The sequence below is a fragment of the Amborella trichopoda genome, chromosome 13 (genome assembly GCF_054954075.1).
Source record: "Amborella trichopoda isolate Santa Cruz 75 chromosome 13, AtrichopodaSantaCruz75HAP2 v2.0, whole genome shotgun sequence".
NCBI classification, from domain to species: Eukaryota; Viridiplantae; Streptophyta; class Magnoliopsida; order Amborellales; family Amborellaceae; genus Amborella; species Amborella trichopoda.
The window spans coordinates 40,685,934-40,697,822 of NC_142348.1; the positions used below are offsets into that span (position 1 = coordinate 40,685,934).

At 35.5% G+C, this 11,889-nt stretch overlaps 1 pseudogene; it reads right to left on the reverse strand.

The window, feature by feature from the left end:
• Positions 1-844: 844 nt before the first annotated feature.
• On the reverse strand, positions 845-7,936 carry LOC110006356 (phosphoenolpyruvate carboxykinase (ATP) 1-like; annotated as a pseudogene).
• Positions 7,937-11,889: the final 3,953 nt, after the last annotated feature.

Sequence of the window (11,889 nt, forward strand, 5' to 3'; positions counted from 1 at the left end):
ATATATATATATATATATATAGAAAAGATGATGTGCGCTCACGTGCGTATTGCTACAGTAAACACCAACAGCCCAGATTGAAACAAGACAGATCTGACGATCAGCGATGTTCGATAATGTTTGAATTTTAATTTTTTTTCTACAAAAACTCAAATCTCTTGAAACTTTAGAAGTACGTTCTTCAAAAATAGACGAATCTACGAAAAATATCAAAAAACAATTTTACAGGAAATTAATTGACCAAAATACCCCTAAAACGTTTCGAAAAATATTTTGGTCAATTTATTTTTCACAAAAAGAATTATATTTTTATTAATTGCACCTTAATGAGAAGGACACACACCTAAAATTTCAAGTGATTTGGATTTGTACAAAAAAAAATTAAAATTCAAACACTATAAGGCATCCATGAGCGTCAAATCGGCCACATAATGACCCAGATTCAATTTGAGCCATTCGTGAATGGACATACGGCAGCGACTCACATATATATATATATATATATATAGTTGGACTAACAATTGCATAAAAGAATTGTTCAAATGCCTTATCTGATGCCACGAGAAATAAGTAACGCTCTCTTCCACAATATGATATGCGTAGTAGTAATACAAGTGCAGGCTACGACAATTGCAAGAAGGCCCATTTTGCCAGTTACACGTGCAAAGAATGCCACGCTTCTTCGCACAAGACACAAAAATAAGAACTTTAGAAAAAATAAAATTACGATAAGAATAGAAGGGGGCCTTCATTGACTGGAACCAAGCTAAATTTCTACCCTAAACTAACATGAAAATTTAGATAGAAAATTGTTCTTCTATATTATACACATCAACTCCTTGTGCTTATTCACCTGCCCTCTTTTTTCATTTTCTTTTTTCAACCTAATTATTTTAGAAGTTGGGGCCTGCTGCCAAGATCTCCTTAGCGAGGCTGTTATCCTCTCCAATCTTGTAGTTAGTGAAGACCTCAAAGTTCTTTATGAACAAACCCGCCAGCTTCAACAGTGTCTCATTGTAACCATTTTTGTCAGACCACTACAATAGCACATGAAAATTTTGATAGTAGTTAGAAGATGAAACAGAAAAATTTAAAGCAGTTTGTTGGGGAGATATTTACTTGGGATTTTTGGAATTGTTTTTAAAGATACAACAATTTCTAAAGATGACATTGAGAAAATATTTGCAATATTGTGATAATTTCACAAGAAATAGAGATATTCATTACAATGCCCAAGTTTCAAGTATACTGGATATATTCCTATAGTAGCCTTGCAAAGACAATAATTGGTGGGCCCAAGTTAAGAATGTGAGGCACACTAGATGTGGCTGCAAATTAAACAAAAATATGCATAAATGTTGGACAGACTTGGGTTTTAGAGACCAATGCTCAAGAGTAGTATGAATCAGAGCTGAAACCAAATCTCTGCCTAAATTCACCCAAATTTGTAACCATGATTCAATTAAATCAAAAGAAGTTGAACATTTTAAAAGGGAAGAAAGAAATCAAAAGAAGTTGAACATTTGAAAAGGGAAGAAGGAAATGTGGGTTGTACTTACAGTGTTCATAGGTTGAAGAATCTCGGAGGGAACACCTTCAATTTCAGTGGGGATCTCAAAGCCAAAGACATCAGTTTTGATATAGTTGGCATTGAGAAGACTGCCTGAATGTATGGCATCGATAATTTTCTTGGTATATCTCAGCTTGACTCTTTTTCCGGAGCCATAGCTGCAAAAAAGCAACACAATGATATAAATAACTACAATGTCCCAAAGACACTAAATTTTCTTTCAAGAATTATGAGGAAATAGCCTAATAGGAAGAAAATTCATATTCTAGAAACTCTTATTAGGCACATTCTTTCTAAATATAACAAGGAGTGCACACAATAAGACATTTACCTCTAGTACAAGGAGGTCGAGATCACCCTTAGTTGTTAGGTATGAAATCAGACAGCTTAGGTTGTGCCATTGACAGGGTCCAAAATCCAAATAAATTTTTTTAACTTTGTGACGCACTTGAAGCTGATGGATTTCACATCTAACGGCCAGGGATTATTTTGACCCTTTCTTACCAAATATAAACCGTGTTATCGCATATAATGTCTATATAAGACTAGTGTATATGGAAAATTTAAAAGTTGGAATCTTTTGAGAAAAAAGCATCGCAAACATAATCACAAAGTTGGTTGTTTGGGTCAGATAATCAGTGCCCAAATTGCAGTGGGCAGAGTGTAGAGTGCTTGGTCTCAATTCTCAGGCTAAACGTGAATTCCTAATTTGGTCCATTAAATAGAAGTGCTGTGGAAGCCTATATGAAAATTGACATATTGAACAAAAACACTGAATCTAACTGTTTTGCATCAGTTTGCTCAGAGAGGTTCCATGTTCCATTTTTGGATGACAGGGTCATGTTGAGGTCTAAGACTCTAAAACCCAAATATTGGGTAAAAAAGCTTTCTCCATAGATAGGCAAACAGGGTTAAATGCTTATTTGATATGCCCCTTGAGATGCACGCAACTCTTATCGCGGAAAAAAGAGATAACTGAGAGGGCATAATAAGATAAAATTAATTCCCTACACTGAACTTTATCAGCATTGATTCGAATTGGACCTTAGATCCCAATTTGAAACTCAGTTAACTTCATATTGAGAATTACAAAGGAGTATAAGCCATTAGACTTCTCAAGTCATTCAACAAAAATGGAAGCTGCTCCAATATGAATACCTTCCTCCGGACCAGCCAGTGTTGACAAGCCAGCCAGTGGCTCCATACTTCTGCATCTTCTCAGCAAGCATGGCGGCATACTTAGTGGGGTGAATCATAATGAAGGCAGCCCCAAAGCAAGCAGAGAATGTAGCCGTTGGCTCCTTTATTCCATCCTCTATTCCAGCTACCTATTTTGCTCGATCATATTGTACCAATATACAAAACCAGTTAACATTCTTTTCTATTTGAGTTGGACAAGTAGCAAATTAGTATGAAAATTCTACCAGGTCATCAACTCATGGGAAAATAAAAGAGAGTGGGCAGAAAATAATGATCATAAACCAGAAATAGCACAAACTAATGCAGTGGAAGCATCAACTTCCCTGCAGAAGTATCAATTTCCCAAGTAATATAAAGATGGAATAAATTGTTCAAATTATACCAGAGCCGTGTAGCCAATGATGAAATGGTACATGGTTTGTGCAAGGCTGAGTTTGCTAACAGGTGGTAAAAATCCAAAGGCATCGCAAGCCAAAAGGATAACATTCTTTGGGTGGGGTCCCACACAAGGTATCTTTGCATTGGGGATGTACTCTATCGGGTAAGAAGCTCGGCTATTCTCTACGAAAACCAAACCAGATGTCTTACTCTTTTCTCTTTCAAAAGTGAACATAATGAGTCATACAAAGGTGAAGTTTTAGAAATTCCCTTTGGTAAAAAATCAATAAAATTAGAAATTGTAAGATGCTTTTGAATTTACCTGTAACTGATTTGTCAGAATAATCAACCTTTCGAGTGTGCTCATCGAACACAATGTTCTCCAGCACTGCAAAAAAAACAAAATATTTACTTCCTCAAAAAAAAAAAGCTTTTTAAAAAATAGAATTTTTTTAATGGACATAAGGATTATCCTCGAACAGGCCAACTTTGTTACTGAAGAAGAATGAACATGAATAAAATTCGAACCATCATTTGTGGGTGTAAGCATGTGTGTGTGTGTGTGAATGAGAGAGAGAGAGAGAGAGAGATGGTGCAAGCATGTGTATCTGTGAAACTATGTGATGCGTAGAGAGAAGTATACCGGTTCAAAATTTGATGGCGTTCCAAATATCGGGCTCCTTTTCCCTTAAAAGATCAATACATTTCGCATAACAACCACCTTCTATGTTCGAGACACTATTGTCACTCCAACAGTGTTCATCATCTCCAATCAAAAAGCTGTTATGGTCGGTAAATAGAGTGGTCTTACCAGTCCCAATACATAATAAAGAATATAATCGTGTAAAAAAGGAGATCAAACATTCGAGTGCCTACATTTTTTTGGAACATGGCAGGTCTGATCCAAGAATAGTAACATAAACACTAACCTGACAAACCAAAAAAGAGAGCAACATCCCCTCCTTTCCCCATATTGCAGCCAGAATGAAGAGAGAGAATTCCTCTCTTAAGCATGAGGTAGTGCATAACACTGAACAAACCCTTCTTCGTCTCGCCAACTTATTGAGCACCTAGGATCACCATTTCTTTCCTTGCTAAGTTGAGGTCAATGCTAGTTGAAGAAGTCATGTAATGGGTGTATCGGTTGCATGGGAACTACCCCGCATTGTATATAGTAAAGTCTTATGTCCCAAAGCTCTCTAACTCTTCAGCATTAGGTCGAATGCACCTGCCACCCACATATAGTGTTAGACTACATTTCCTATCCTTTTTTCCTGTCAAAGGTCAACTTATAGACTTCTCTCCAGGACATCAAGTGCTTTTGATCCAATTTTGTGCATTAGTGATGGTACAATTGAACCCACTCTAATTCCAAATCTAGATGTCATAAAACTATTATCTAGTGTAATGTAGAAAATGGTCATGGCTTTCCAATGCAATGATGGAAGGCAATGGAAAGAGAGTGATACCCATCAGAACAGGATATGACCACAAAGGCAGGTATCATTCTCTCTCCATATAACCATCCACTTCTACAATGGATGCTGTTGGCCCCCATGGACTACAGATTTCCATAGCCTTCTGGATCACAGTAAACTTTCCTTGTTTCACAAAATCATAACCATTTTGGATAGGAAAAGGACTAGAAAAGATCAAAGAAAACTCAATGTCTATCTCCATACATGTTGTGCATGAATAAAGCATGGTATGCTCTAGCTGAGACAATCCTGACTTTGATCTGATGCTCAGAGTCCAAGTTGAGGAATTGGTCATTCACAAACACCTGACAACCATGAAAACAATTCAGAGATGCTAATAGGAGACAGAAGAACAATATGATAATAGACAAAAAAAGAATGGACCAAAGTAAAAATCTGTTGTTTCCATTGAGTTGTATAGTGTTTATTCATAAGACTGGATACCTAACACTACTTGCGAATGCAAAGATTCCAATGTTACCTTGTCGCTTATAGTAGACGGGGATAACCAATTTTCAATGTTTCAAAAACAGCTAGGCGGCTTCGAGGCGGCCTGCTTGGCGCCAGAGCCAAGGCGGGCACTTAGGCTGGCATCCAGAAACTTGGGCGCCCTGTAGTTTTTTCGCTTTGGGGGTTTTTATATATTGAGGGTTTTTTCTTTTTTATTGGGGGTTAAAAATAAACCCCATAACGTTTTTATATAAACTTGGGTCAAAATGACTCATTTTTCCCTTTTGGGAAGTTTAAGAACACGAAAAAAGGCCTTACAACCCTGGGCACGCCTGGGCGCCCGCCCAGGTACATTCGCCCGTGTGGGGTCGCCTGAGTCTAGATGTTCGGAGTTTTGGTCTAGGCCGCCAAGCCAGGCACGAGGCGGACCGTTTTTTAAAACATTGCAAATTTTCAGATGTTTCTATCATGTATCCTTCAATTGTCGGAGTCAATGGAAATTAAAAGCCCTTTATAACAAGGTAGAGCTTAACTGTTTAAAATTTAGGATATATGGATTGGATTTCAGTTTGGGGAGAGGTGCAACAAGTGTTTTAAAACTCAGCAAGTCAAACCCAGTCACCTGAGCTATTTGCACCTCACAGGGTGAATGAGCTCATTAAAAAACCTCAGGAACAAACCGAATTCCACCAGCTTCTAACGTCTCTGTTATTTTCTAATAGACTAGGCCCAGTCTTGTTGATACTTGTCTGAGTCAAAGGTTACAAACACTAGTCAAATCATCTATTTGATTTAAGACAAACGTTCACACCCAAAATGTTCCAAGAAAAGATAAAACAGTCTTTAAGAATTTCTTGATAGGAATAACCTATAAAAAGAAACTGCCTAATGCAGTAAAGTAGCTGAAGACAAGAATCTGAAATGCAACTATCTTATACACCACATGTAACCGTATATCATATTTAACTAATTCAAAGTTCAGGAAGATTTTCTTGGTAAGTGAATTTGGCAATAAATTGCTGACACATGCATGCTGTTGCTAATCAAATTTTTCATCCAAACAGCAACACCATATTGTGAGAATTTTTTGCTACAATATAGACAAGGAATTCCTACATGTGATGTGACAGGTTTCCATGTAACTGATAGTGGATCTCATGACCTCTACTCAGTTATTTAAGCATCATCCAATAGTTTTGTATTGGTTTTCGTTTGATGGATCGCTTGTAGTCCTCTACTTGCGAGCACAAAGGTCTGCTACTAAAGTTCTTGACTTGGCTTGATGGCCTAGATCTTGCTTTCCTTGTGGTTTGGGGCTCTTTTGGACATTTTCCAGCAATCTTTCGGATGTAAAAACTCTTGTCGTGTCAAGGGGATCATTTTGATATTGAGTTTCAGTCGAGGTTTTGTCATTGTTTTCAAAATCCAGCAAAACCATTAACTTGTAAATTTGAATTTTCAATCTAGTTCGTTTCTTCTTATTTTCGATAATTTTCTTTATCACGAATCAAAGGAGAAGTTGTTGCAATCATTTTGTAGCAAAAAATCCATCGATTTAGATGGCAAATGATCACTTTCGAAATTGGGGAGGTCGTCGGAAAATGGGATTCCGACCATCGAAAAATGTACTTCCTTTGAGCCTTATTAGAGCAACTTTCTGGTCAACATTTCGAGCGAATGAAGTATTCATAACGATGCTCTCTGAGCCGCGGTCACAATGGACCCGGCCTTGAGGTGGTGGGAGTCTGAAATCACAGCATTGGAGTGAGGAGATATTCTACTGAAATTTTCTGCATTTTCATAGTTTTTAGCTACCTTCCCTCTAAGATTTCTCCCTATCAATGAGCTCCCATGGTGCATGCTACCTACCAAATTGTAGAACCCTAATCCCAGGGGATTTGAACCCTAAGAATTCTTAGAACCCTAAATTTTGGGGTATGTAATACTTTCATCCCATAGCCTAATTAAAAGACGATTTTCAAATTGCACTCTTTGTGTTTCAAAAATAATAATTTTTCAGGATTGAATATATAGTGTCAATTTTTTGTGGTGTTGATGAACTCATAATCCATTTTTTTAAAATAATCAACTAGGATTCTTAGATGCATCCTAAAATTTCAAAATGACAAAATCATTCCAAATAGGTCTTTTATCTGTTGGAGTAAGGGTATATTGTGATCCAGTGGGAGCATCTCATATGTGTTTGACTCGAACATGGTAGCATTTATCTCTTTGCCAGTGAGAAACACGAGAGAGAGAGAGAGAGAGAGAGAGAGAGAGATTTATCATTTAGGAAGCAAGAAAAACGAGCGGGAGAGGTAATAAAGTAGCGTTTATCTTCTGCAAGCGAGAAAGAGGAGAGAGGGAGATTCAAGGAGAGAGATTATAAATCTACAATCTTGAGAGAGAGAGAGTTCATATCCTGCGCCTGAGAGAATTCTTGAAACTCAAGACCTAGAGAGACAGAGCGCCATGACTATGGCTCAGCAGTGTCCCAGCCATCGCTACCCCATGAATCCTTCTTTCTCTCCCTTCACCGGAAGAAGATCCAAATCCTTCTTTCCCTCCATATTCAGAAAACTCCATCTTCCACGCTTCCTTTCCTATGGTTCACGCAAGAAACAGCGTTGCTTCTCTTCTGGTTCAGGCAACAAAAACCACCGCAGCTTCCTTTCTAGTTCAGGCAACAACTAACTTTTCTGTGGGGGATAGCATTAAAGATTCCGGCTCCAGCAATCTTTCCGGCCAAATTCTGTTTTCTATTGAGGAATCTGCCCAAGATTCTTGCTCCAGCCATCATTCGGGCAAAACCCACTTTTCCAGTGAAGAATCTGCCAAAGATTTCTGCTCCAGCGATCATTCTGGTCAAACTCATCTGGTTCAAGAATCAAGCCAAGATTTCTGCTCCGGCAATCTTTCTGGCCAAACACATTTTTCTATGGATCAATCTGTCCAAGATTACTGCTCCGGCAATATTTCCGGAACCATCCATTTTTTTGTTGATGATTCTGGCCATGAATCTTGCAATGACTACTATTGGGTTTCATCGCCTAATACGGTATTTGGTGTCTTGCAGGTTCAAAGAAACGAACATCATTTAGAGGGTGAGCAAGAAGCCACGTCAAAGCTGATGAATCTAAGGGCGATGCATCCCAAGTTTAATGGCCCTGATCATTTCGAGAGCGAACAACGACATTCCACACGGAAGATGATGGATCTAACAACAATAAGACCACTTGAGCCACCGCAGGTCGATTCCGTCGAGTCATACAACAATATTTTTCTTAGCTGCATGGAATCATCACCGAGTCCGAGCTCTCAGACACTACCTCTTAGTTTGTTGTTGTTTTTTTTTATCTTTTTTCTTGTTCTCGTCTTGGACGATTTCTTGATCTTTTTTCTTTTTTAGGTATACTTTTAGGTCATTTTTTTTTACAAATTATTGGAGTGTTTGTTTTCCTTTTTTTTTATTTATTTTCTTTTTTTAGCCGTGAAGTTGGGTTTGAACCCTCCGATCTCAAGGTTGCCTTATTTGAGAAAAATGAAGAAGCAATAATTTCTAATATGGTTACCTAATTTTGTGTAATCTCTCTTTTTTGGGTGGATTTGTGAAACTGTTAACTTACATGAAATAATGGCCTATTCTAAAAATTTTAAAATAAATTTAAAATCATTTTGAAATGTGTTGTTTTTTTTTTTTAATGCTGCTGCCCCGATTTTCAAGAGGTTTAAGAGGTCTAAAATAGTTCAAGATTTAAGACCCAAAAACAAAACACGCACGATATCATCGGAAATCCATTCCCACTTCAATCCATACATTCGGAACTCAAATTAGATGATGCCTATTGGTGATTGAGAAAAAAAAAAAAAGAAAAACTACAATTACAATTCATCCAAAATGACTAAAGTAAATAAAACCTCACCTCATAGCTCATCCAAAATTACAATTCAAGCTTTACAAAAACCTTTGCATTGATCATCTCGCATTGAATATTATGGTTATGTAAAATAATTAGGATTCAATCTCTAAAAAATAGCATATATTGTTACAAATTATCTCGACCATCCATTTCACCCTTAAAATAATTGTTTACAAATCCACAAGATTTGTACCATTTTTTTAGTTTCAAATTTTATTCTTGGTGTTGAGAATTAAATATAGAGCCATCATAGACATTTCCATTGTCAAAAGTAGTTTCTGGACATGGATTTGAGATGAGGTTTTATTTTTTTTCCATAAAACCTAGGTCTTATAGAAACCTCATCCTTAAAAAAAAAAGCTTTGAAGTGAGTTATTGTTTTGTTTTCTTCTTGAAACCTCATCCAAATAAATCGTAATAATAAGTACATCCAAAAAAAAAAAAGCACAACGAGGATTCGAAATGAGGTTTTGTTTTGTTTTCTTATTAAAACCTCATCCAAAAAAAATAAAATACACGACATACACATTGTTTCTAGCTGCAACACTATGAAATAAGTAAAGCTTCACGTCAAAACTCACCAAAAAATTGTAATTTTTGCAGCATAAATGTTGTTGGACCTTGTTTTCTCTCACTGTTATAGTAACACTATATTTTGGCACATATAATAGAATTTGAACTTTTATTGCCTAACTGTGCTTAAATTGTGTGCGACTGACTAGGGATCCTATAGAGATCCTTTAGTATGATAAATGGTTTGAACTTTACTTAAGGCGTATGCCCACCCTAGAAAAAAAAAGAACTTTCAAGATCTTTCTCTCTCTAGTCGAAAGGCAGTGAGCTCCTCTTTCCTGCCGAATTTTTATTGGAAGCTTCCTCTCAAATATTTTAAGTAAGTGGCCTCATTGTCTCAAAAAATAATCCATTCTTTTTTAAAATAAATTGAAATATATACTTTTTCTTATTATCCTGAATTTTAGGCGCGATAAATTTTATGCGCAAGCGACCTCATTATTTTGAAGAATAATCTTTTTTGTAAAAATTGTGACATTTTATCTATTGTAAAATATTTAAATGTTGTAAATTCTTAGAAATAAATTTATTTATTTTTCTTGTCCATCGTTAGAAAATTTTAGTAGCTGTAAAATTATTAAAAATAAATGTTATATTTCTGTTTTTAGTAAAATTGTGAGATTTCTTTCTACTGTTTTTGAATATTTAGACATTGTAAATTTCATGTGCAAATGACTGCCTTATTATTTGGAAACTGATATTTTGCAGTTGATTATAGCATTGTCTGTGAAATGGTCATTTACGAATTGACATCTCATAAATTGTGATAATTCTGTATTCGTGAATTTCTATAAGAGTTTTTCTATCCATAATAGATTGGCAATTATGCTAGAATGTCTTTACGAACTGCTACCTTTCTACACTTTAGCCCAAAATATTTGACTGGTTATTTTAGAAATGTTATTGAAAGCAATTGTTATTAATGGTTTCAGTAACATTCATATTAACAATTTCAGTGATATGTTGAGTACATGATATTGCTGCATTCGAATGTTTAAAGACATTAAGAAATATTTAAGTATGCAAGTGGACTCTTCCGGTTCGTCGGTGAGGTATAAGTGGACCTATCTGAGACGTCGGTAGGGCTTAAGTGGATTCATCTGGTACACCGTTGAGGTATAAGTGGACCTGCAGGAATTAAGTGGACCTATCTGGGACGCCGATAGGGATTAAGTGGACCCATCAGGACGCTGATGGGGTATATAGGTGACCTACTTGGAACGCCAAAAGAGTAATTTGTGAAATCCTATGAATTATGCATTGCTGTTAAAATGTTATACGCATTTCAATTATTCGAATTATACTTAATTATGCTTTTTTTTTAAACGTGAAACTGTTAATGCATTTATGTTAATAGATCTCATTTTTGAAAATATTGATATCTTTCAATCCTGATTATGTTTAGGATTATGATGATCACTTACTGAGTAGCCAAACTCATCAAATTATGGTAAACATTTTTTCAGGATAACTGCGGTTTCATTTTGAGTGCTCGCCAAGATCAACTTTGGAAGATAATAAAAAGAATGTTTTTGCCAACATTACATTTTATGAAAAAATTTGAATGTGTGCCTTAATTGGATTGTTTAAGGTTGCAACCGTATAGAAACGACACCCATAGATATATATATATATATATTGGGAAAAGTTTATATAAGGTTGCAACCTTAAAATGTAGCATTACATATGTACCTCGAAAATCTATCAGAAAGGCTGTTTTAATGTTTAAAAACTCTCTATCTCAATATTGAGATGTAAGAATATGGAAAATAAAAATAAAAAAGTTTTTGAGTCCCAAAAATAGTACATCTTGCAACATATTATGTAGACCATCCATTTTCCATATTTTCATATATTTATAAATCTACTTGATTTTAACCATTTTTTGAGTTTAAAATTTTCTAATTAGAAGTAAAAATAGATTGTAAGGTAATCCTAAGAATTGTTTACGATAAAATTACTGACAAAATTTGGAAGTGCGCCTTAATTGGATTTGTATAAGGTTGCAACCTTGTAGAAACCACACCCATATATATATATATATATATATATATATATATATATATATATATATATATATATATATATATATATATATATATATATATATATATATATATATATATAAAAGGATGTGCACTCAGGTACATATTGCTACAGTAAACACCAACGGCCCAGATTGAAACTGGACCGATCTAACGATCAGCGATGTTCGATAGTGTTTGAATTTTAATTTTTTTTTTACAAATTCAAATCACTTGAAACTTTAGAAGTATGTTCTTCAAAAATAGGCAAATCTAAGAAAAATATCAAAAAACAA